An 8,912-nucleotide genomic window follows, 5' to 3' on the forward strand; every position below is an offset into this window, starting at 1 on the left:
AGAGAAGAATAAGAAACACGATGGCCAACCACCATCCACTTCATCTGGCACCGTGCTAAATGATCCATAAAGGATTTGGTTCCTCAACTCCCTGCTTTAGTTAAAGACATCCACCATCCGATTCACGAAGCTTGATTCCATCGACGTTCAGAGACGTTGGGGCCCAGCAAATTGTGCGCCGCCTTAACCGCATTCCTTGTTAAACTTAAAAGCTTTTTAGATGCTCGTGATATTCGGAAGTTTTTAAAGCTTGAACTCCGAATGCGATCCAATCACGTGACCCCGTATGGGGAGCATAAATACAAAACCTGCAAATCCCCAATCAGTCACAGCTCTCTGCTGGCCGGTTCCCTGCCTCCCCCGCTGTCCCTAGCTGTCCATCCCAGGTCTAAATCCTGGTGGTGGTGGTGGTGGGGGGGAAGCGAGCAGATGCAAAGACAGCGGCACTAGAGCGACTAGGACGAGTCATAAAGCGTTCCTTTGCAGGGAAGGAATAAATACCACATGGAGCAAAAACATGACACGATCAAAAAGCGTAAAGACAGTTGCAAGGAGAAAAAACATGAATGAATGTGGAGGGCGGAGCCTGGGAAAACCCCTCTGCAACGCTGCACTGAACAAAGCGCTTCGCATGCCAGGAGGAGGGGGGAATGGAAGTGCCAGCTCAGGAAGGAGCCCGGAGTGGATGCGGAGAGGAGGAGGAGGAGGAGGAGGAGGAGGAGGAGGAGGAGGAGGAGGAGGAGGAGGAGGAGGACGGTATGAGGCGAGCGCGGCAGCCCTGAGACTCCTCCTCGCCGCCGGCTCCGGCTCCGCCACCGCCCCCTCCCCTCCCCTCCCCTCCCCTCCCCTCCCCTCCCCTCCCCTCCCCAGCAGCAACTCCTTCCCCAGCCCGACCCCGGGCGAGCCGGAGCCGACCCGCGCCCAGGCCCTCCGCCCGCTTCCCAACTGCTGCAGGCGCGTACTCCCAACCCGGAAAGAAACTACCCAGGTGGCTGGGAGTAAACAGGCACTTAGAGCAAAGAACGAAAGGGAAAGAAAGCCACAAAGCCGGGAGGTTGGGAAGCCGAGGCCTGGTCTCCCTCACCCCCCCCCACCCTCTTGCAAAAACGCGTCTGCGGCTGGAACGCGGGGTGGGGAGGCTGGGTCCCTCCGTACCTGCTCGCCTCGCAGGACCGCAGCTCGGGCCGCTCGCGCGCGGCGAGGGCGCCCAGAAGTGCCAAGTGTCTCCCGCACGCAGCCATCCCCTCCGCAAGGTCGGCGGCTGCACACACACACACACACACACACACACACACGCGCGCACACACACACGCGCGCCCGCACGCCCCCCGCCCGCGCAGGGGGACGCGGTCCTGCCCCCTCCCCCCGCCGCCCTCCCAGCTGCAGCGCCCCCGCCGCCCAGCCCGCGCCGAACCTGCTGCCAGGACGCCCGGCGGAGCCGCTGCCGCTGCAGCCGGCCCGGGAGCTGCGCTGCTGATGGCGGCGGCCGCAGCTCGGAGTCTCCGCGACCCCCGTGCGGCGGCGGCGGCGGCGGCGGCGGCGGCGCCCGGGATCCCTCCTTCACTTGACAACCCCAAACACAAACATCGCCTCCTCCCGCGGCTGCTCCCGGCCCCCCGGGCTCCGGCCCCCTCCCCGCCGCCGCCGCCGCCGCCGCCGCCGCCGCCCCAGCAGCAGCCACCCTGGAGGCCGGCGACTGGCGCTCACACCACCCAGCGCTGAAATATTAAACAGGGGAGCCGGCCGGGGGGCGGGGGGGAGCGCGGGGCGCGCGGGGCGCGCGGGCGGGGGCCGCAGGCGCCGGGCGGGGGAGGCGGCCGCGCTCGCCGGCGCCCCGGGCCGCGGCATGACCGCCGCCGGGGAGGGGGCGGCGCGGCGGGGGAGCGGCCCCCGGGGCGCGGAGGGCCGGCGCGGGCTTTACCTCTCCCCGGGGCAGAGTAGGGCACGTTTAGCGTCTTTAGGGGCGACGCGAGGAGCGCGGGCCGGGCGGCGCGGGGGAGGGAGGGCGAAGGTCCGCGGCTTTCCCGCGGGTGGGCGGGGCGGCAGGGGATCCCCGGGGGCGGGAGGCGGGGAGGCCGCGAGCCCGGCGCGCGGGCGGGGGAGGGGGCGTCCCCGGCGGGGGAGGGGCCCAGGCGGACGGGCGCGGCCGGCCGCCCTGCGCGGGGCGGGGACGGGTGGGTGCCCCGGCCGGGGCCCGCGTGGAGCCGGGAGCCCTGGGTCTCCCCGGCGGGGCGGGCCCCGGACCGCGCCTCCCCCCTCGCCCCCCGCCTGCGGCTCCGCCCCGCCCGGCCGCCGCAGGGACGCGGTGGGGGGGGCGGGAGGAGGCGGCGGCGCGGCCCGAGGGGGAGGGGCGGGGTTAGGGACGCGAGGGGCGGGCACCGGGGTCGCGGCGGCTCGGGGACTGGCGCCCGGCGGGGGCGGAGGGGCGGGCCGGGCCGGTCACGCGGCCCGGGGAAGGCCTGGCCGGGTCGCGCAGTTGGGGGCGGTTGGTCCGGGAAGAGGGGCGGGGACGGGCGGGGCGGTAGTTTCTCTTTACCGTCTCTTTACTTTCTAAAGCAGGATGTGGGCCGGGCCGGTGACGTCATGGGGTCTCCCAGGCCCGCCCCCCGCCCGGGCCGTATGGGGGAGGGGAGGGAGAAGGGAGGGCTGCGCGGGGGGGGGGGGGGAGGGGGACCCCAAGGGGGTTTCCTCAGCAACGCGTAGAGGGAAGGGGAAAGTCATTGTGAAACTTGAAACTCATTAACTTTGAAAAACAACTTAAAAAAAAAAAAACGGGGAGGGAGGGGGGCGGGGTGTCGGTTTGGAGGGTGGAAGGGGGACATATTATTAACCCTGAACTGAAACCACTTCTTGGTGGCGGATGTTCTATTAAAAGATTGAGGGAAGCCAAGGTTATTCCAGAGGCCGCTCCGGAGCCCGCCGGTGGTTCCCAGAGCCGGGGCTGCCGGCGCGGTTAACCCCTGCCTGCCCGCCTGACAGCCGAGGGCCCGGGGGGCACGGAGGGCACGGGGGGCACGGGGGGCACGGGGGGCGGGGGTCCCGGGGCCGCGAGCGGGGCGCGAGGAGGAGGGGAAGGGGGCAGGCGGGGTACTGGCCCTAAACCAGAGTCTGCCCCTGGCTGCTAGAAAGCAGTTAGAGGAAGCTGGGAGTGCGTGTAATCTATGGACAGAGGTCGGGAGGGGCTGGGCCAGGGCACTGATAACGAAGGTGTTTCGGGGTTAGACCTACTGTGCGCTGTTGGAAACCGGGGCGGGAGGGGGCTCACGTAAGCCGGGAGAAGCAGGCGAGAGTCCCTGCTTTGAGGAGCCACGTTGAACTTCGGGGGGAATGAGGCGAAGCAGAAATTTGGATGCAGGAAAAATTTCTCAGATTAAACCAAACTGCTTTCCCCTTTTAAGGAATAAATATGCTAAACGACCGTACACCCACTACGCGGGCCATCTGTGCAGACTTGAATTGTTTTGTTCCCTGGGGCTTCCAGAAAGACATCGAGGCTTTTCCTGCTAGGGTTGACCCCGAAAAGTCCCCTGAGGAAGTCCTACCTCTAGCTCCTCTGAACTAAGAAAAAGCTTTAATGCACCAGAATAGGAATGATTAAAAATGGAATACTCAGTAAAGGCGAGCTTGTAACCAAAAGTAATGTCACCTAAGTTGGGGAGGGGGGGGGAGGAAGGATTACCTATTAAAAACTAAATTTGGTCATGAGAGCAAAGATCACCCAACAACTGCCCACATTTGAAATGACGTTGTTTAGCATACTATACTCCCAACCTGGCAATGAAATAATGCAATCTTTAAATTTTCAGTGTGATGTAATCGTCTGTCTTTTATAAAAATAAAGGCTATTTAATGGATGGCAATCACAAAAAAAAGTATGTGCTATAACTTCCCAGCTGGGCATTTGAATAAAAGATATTAAAGTACATCTAAACTGTCAGAGGATAAAGATTAAGGTAGCTTGATAATGATTAATTCTCCTTGGTGTCACTTGCTAAATCAAAATCCTAACTGAATGAGTATATTTTTAACCACATACTTGGTGAACATAATACACACTGTGAACACAGTTTGTATGGGATTTTTGCCATTGTTGTGAGCTTCCCAACAGATTAAGCATGCAATTTAGAATTATAATAGATAATTTTGCTATTTTAGCTCGTTAAAAGAGTCCCCCTCCCCCCTTAAACAGACGACTCACAAATTTTGAGCGGCAAATCAATATTAAACTTTCCTTTGAAATACAGGCGATCCGGGACAGCTTCCTATTTCCTAGTTTCGGATTTTCTAAATGCAATGCCTTTTTCCTAATTCCGCCTGCAGTTCCAACTTCCTAGTCATCAGAACGCAGGGAAATCCAGCTAACCGGTAAAGTAGCTCGCTTCGACTTGTCTTGTGGGCAAATTAAATACAGTTTCGCAAATGGTGTCGGAATGTAAGGGGGGAAAGAAAAAAATTTTTTTTTTTTCTTTATTTTTTTAAACCAGAAGGTAAATGTAAATGGTGAACAGCAGTTTGAACTGTCAAAAATTCTGGGACAATGGAGGAGGTGACCCTACTCTTGGGGCGGAGTAAAAAAAAAAAAAAAGAAGAAGAAGAAGAAGGGGGTTCCCAGGGCCCTATTTCTCTCTGGCTGCAACCCTGCTGGCCGCGTGGACGCTGTTCAGCCCCCCCACCCGGATTGCGGTTCAAGCGAGGGCATGCCACGGCCAGGCTCTGCACACATTTTCCTTGCTGAGCACTTCTGGCAGGTCGCGAGTGCACCGCGGGGCCCCAGCGCCCCCGCGCCCCCGCCCCCGCCCCCGCCCCCGCCCGCGCGGCTGTCAGCCCCGGTTCCCACGCGGCCGCCCGGCCCGGCTCGGGCTCCCCCCTGGCGCGGCCCCGCCGCCCTCCGCCCAGCGCCCAGCGCCCCGCGCCCTCCGCCCTCCGCCCTGCGCCCCGCGCGCGGCCCGGCAGCAGCGCCGCCGCCACGCGGAGATCCCGGAGGTTCCTCCCCGCTGGCCGCCGGGTCACGCCGCCGCCCGTCCCTCCCCTCCCCTCCCCTCCGCCCTCCGCCCTCCGCCCTCCGCGCGCGCCGGGCTTTCCCGTCCACCGGCCGAATCCCCTCCTCCTCCTCCCCCTCCTCCCCCTCCCCCTCCCCTCCCCCTCCTCTTCGGGGCGACCCGGCGACGAAACCCTCCCCGCCCGCTCCGCCAACTCTGCCCGCAGACGCCAGACAAAAGAAACCGACAGACAACTTACCCGAACTGCAACGCCAAAGTCCGCTCCCAAGCTGCCTGGGTTTTTAACTTTTAATTTTAAAAACAACAAAAGCAGAAACCCAAAGCCTCCTAGGTTGGAAGTGGGCGTGAGAGGAAATGCTAGGGGGAGGCGCTTGGTTGCCTCGGCTGCCTCGCCCCCCCCCCTTTTCGGGCCCCTGCCTGGGGCTTTGATGTTATCTGGTGCACCGCCTACGTTGGTTTATACCGTGGGCTCTGGGCCGAGAATGATACACAGATATTTGGCACTTTCTGTGCCGGTTTGAAGAGAGGGAAGCAGGTGGTCACGGTAAAGGATTTCCACTTCTTCCCCTCCCCGCAGGGAGGAAGGAGCCTTTTGCCCGGGCTATCCCTTTGTTACCTGGACCCAAATGAACAATCCACCTCGCTGATGGTCCCCAAGAGCTTGGCCCCTGTGCTGTCCTGTCTGTTACACACACACACACACACACACACACACACAAAAGGCCTTCTAAATTAGATTCATGTCCCCTCCCCTCTTAGCACAAACTTAGAACAAGGTGGCATTGTACGTTTTCTGAGGCTTTGTTTGCTTTTTAGCTCTGTTTTGAAAGTAAATATTATTTCCCTTCCGAGATGGACCTGAAGCCTTGAAGGGACAAGGGTATACCTCCGAAGCAAAAGAATCTCCATAATGTGCCTTGCATGCCCATTCTTCTAGATCAGGATATGTCAGCGCTCTCCCCCCCCCCCCCCATTATGGAGAGCCTTTAACTGTTGATTTTATCCTAGTTAACTGGACACTAGCAGAAACTAGCTGTATTCTCACATTCGATTAGTAGTCTCAGGCCATCACAAGCAAAGCCTTAACAAAGGATGGTTGTTGGGGATTTGGGGTTTTGGTTTTTTTGTTTTGTTTTTTTGTTTGTTTGTTTTTACAGATTAGTAATCAAGGTTTGCACTGTCTGCCATGCAGCCCTAACTGTTCATCCACATTATGCCAACACCAACCTGTGTTCAGGCCTTGCCCTCTGGGAGTTCACAAATTAATGGAGACAGGATAAACACATAGAAAAAATACCTGGAGGGGAAAAAGATACAAGAAGGAGCTTATAAACAGAGCCAATTAAAGTTATACAGAGTTATTTACATGATTGCTGAGAGCTTTCTGGATTGGGTGGAGGGCAGTATTATCAGAGAAAGTTTCATCCTGAGGGTGAGTTCTGAGTAGGGTTCTGAAGGAGAGAAAGTTCATGATTTGGCAATGGTATGAGAACAGCATTCCAGGCAGGGGGAATAGCTTGAAGGTGAGAGCAAGTGAACCCTGTGTGATGGTGTTGCTGGCTGGAGCAGAAAGTCAAAGCAAATGTGAAACAAGTAGGGTGGCCCTATAAATGTAGCAACCAAACCAGGACACTTTTGAGAGGGAACAGGGAGCTATTAATAACTATGCAGATGAGGACATATATACCTGGACTGTCCTAGTAATGGGCTATGAAGACAGAATGGGGAGACAACAGACAGCCAGGGAAAAGCCTTCTCGACCATCATTAGGAAAGAATTTGGTCGTGATACTGCAGTTGGTAGTTATTTGGAGACATCTGGACCGAGAATGATATTTTTAAGAAAAATTATTGTCATTGATGGATTTAGGATCTGTCACTGTAGTGCTTTTCCCAGCAGAAGTGTAAAGTAGTATTTGTATGGACAGAAATTACTATAGTAGACTTGTAAGAGCAGCAATGGGAATAATAGTACTTGTATCCGCAGCGATAGTAATAGGACCAATAGTGGCTGTGGTAGTAATTGACAGTTAATTGAGAATTTATGACTTGTCAGCCTTTCCTGTGTAAACTCATTTAATCCCCACTATAAACCCATACTTCAGAAGAAGAAAGAGAGGCTTAGAAATGCCAAATAATCTACCTGCAGCCACAGAGCTAGTACGTGTAGATCCATGCCTACATCCCAGAGAATATTGAGATGCTTAAGCTTAAAGGTTATATTTTATGAAAAACCTTGCAATAGCTCTATCATGTTCTGCGTCTGTGGAGAAAGAAGGAAAACAAATGGAAAAAAAAAAAGTCCTCATTTTCAAGTTTTGAGAAACTGATAGATTGTGTGATGAAAATGGGGAAGTCCGGATGGTATGATGTTTAAAGGGGAGAAGAGAAAATGACTAATTTTAACCAAGTCTGCTTTTAAGGAGGATGATTTAATTCACATTTATGCCAATATCGATACTATTACCCTTACAGGACACGCTAGTACAAGAAACCCGGTCTCTAACTTCATTTAAAAGCACTGAGTTCAATGCCAACAATAGGAGAGTTAATGAGTATTTTTTTGGTGTACTCACTGGTGAAAGAAGACCAGAAGTGACTTAATGGAAGTGAGATTTGCGGTTCCTCAAACAATTCTTCATAAACAATTTCCACAACTGGAATACTGGGGAGCTCTAGAAAGAGGCACTGGCGTTCAACCTTCTCTGTGATCGAAATGGTCCAACTTTATCCTTGATCTAACCACGTGGAGGCAAGCAGGTGCAATAATCTAAGACATTGTATTTGTTGGCCGGGGCTGCTACGCAGAGTACCATCGATCGGGCCACTCAAACATTAGAAGTTTATTTCCTCACAGATGTGGAAGCTGAAAGTTCAAGATCAAGGGTCACCAGATTTGATTTCTGGCGAGAGCTCTCTTCCTGGTTTGTCGCTGGCCAGCTGCCTCTGCCCTGTGTACTCACGGGACATTTCTTCTGAGAGCCAGTGAGCACTCTGGGATCTCAGAAGGACCCTAATCCTATGGGTCAGGGCCCCACACTTATGATTTCATTTAACTTAATTACCTCCCAGAGACCCTATTTCCATATACAGTCCCACTGAGCATAGGGCTTTAACATGAATCTGGGTGTGCGAGGAGGCACAATTCAGTCCACTGCAGACACCAGGACTACCGTTACCTGGAAATGCAGCGTGCGTTAACACAAACCTAGGAGACTGTCTTGTCAGGTGCTTGAGGATGAAACAAGTCACGTGGGCTTTGGGTTCAGACCTGCATGCCACTCAGAGAGGACACTGGTGACTGTGGGAAAGGTTGTTCTCATCTCTTTAAGTTCTAGTACCTTCCTTGCAGGGGTAAAGACAGGATTGAGTGAAATACTGGTCATAAAGCCTGGAACTGATAAAGTTCTCAATGAATGTTAGCTACTATTGTAACTCTCACTACTATTTTCCCTGCAGCTGCCAGGGAAAATGGGAAATTGGAAAAGCTCTGAATTTGGGGCTCCTGGGTGGCTCAGTTTTAGGTTAAGCATCTGCCTTTGGCTCAGGTCTTGATCTTAGGGTCCTAAGATCAAGCCCCGCAATGGGATCCCTGTCCAGCAGGGAGTCGGCTTCTCCCTCTCTCTGCTCATGCTCTCTCTCCCCGTCTCTCTCAAATAAATAAATAAATAAATAAATAAATAAATAAATAAATAAATAAATAAATAAAATCTTTGAAAATTAAAACAAAAAGGAAAAGCTCTGAATTAGCCTGCAGCCTCCTGTATCCAAGGGGAGACCTGACTGGGGCGTGCTTGATTGGACCATAGCCTCAGAGGACCAGAGGCCTTCATGCTAGTCTCCTCTTTCCAGGAAGAAGGACTCCTAAATAACTTAAAATACTGTCGTGTGCTCTACTTTTTAACATTTCTGG

The 8,912-nt window shown here is 55.0% G+C and overlaps 1 protein-coding gene across 5 annotated transcripts in view; it reads right to left on the bottom strand.

Moving 5' to 3' along the window:
• The window catches only part of HIVEP1 (HIVEP zinc finger 1), a 142,221-nt gene extending 136,907 nt beyond the window's left edge, over positions 1 to 5,314 (bottom strand). For 2 of the 5 annotated variants that reach the window (XM_055322537.1, XM_055322532.1), the window contains exon 1: positions 1,922 to 2,025. The gene's annotated coding sequence lies outside the window, so the exon portion shown is untranslated. Of the gene's footprint in view, positions 1 to 1,155; positions 1,249 to 1,414; positions 1,606 to 1,921; positions 2,026 to 5,238 lie in introns of those variants that run through there. The other 3 variants (XM_055322534.1, XM_055322533.1, XM_055322536.1) reach the window with 3 other exon arrangements.
• Positions 5,315 to 8,912: the final 3,598 nt, after the last annotated feature.

The sequence above is a fragment of the Nyctereutes procyonoides genome, unplaced genomic scaffold (assembly GCF_905146905.1).
Source record: "Nyctereutes procyonoides isolate TBG_1078 unplaced genomic scaffold, NYPRO_anot_genome, whole genome shotgun sequence".
NCBI classification, from domain to species: domain Eukaryota; kingdom Metazoa; phylum Chordata; class Mammalia; order Carnivora; family Canidae; genus Nyctereutes; species Nyctereutes procyonoides.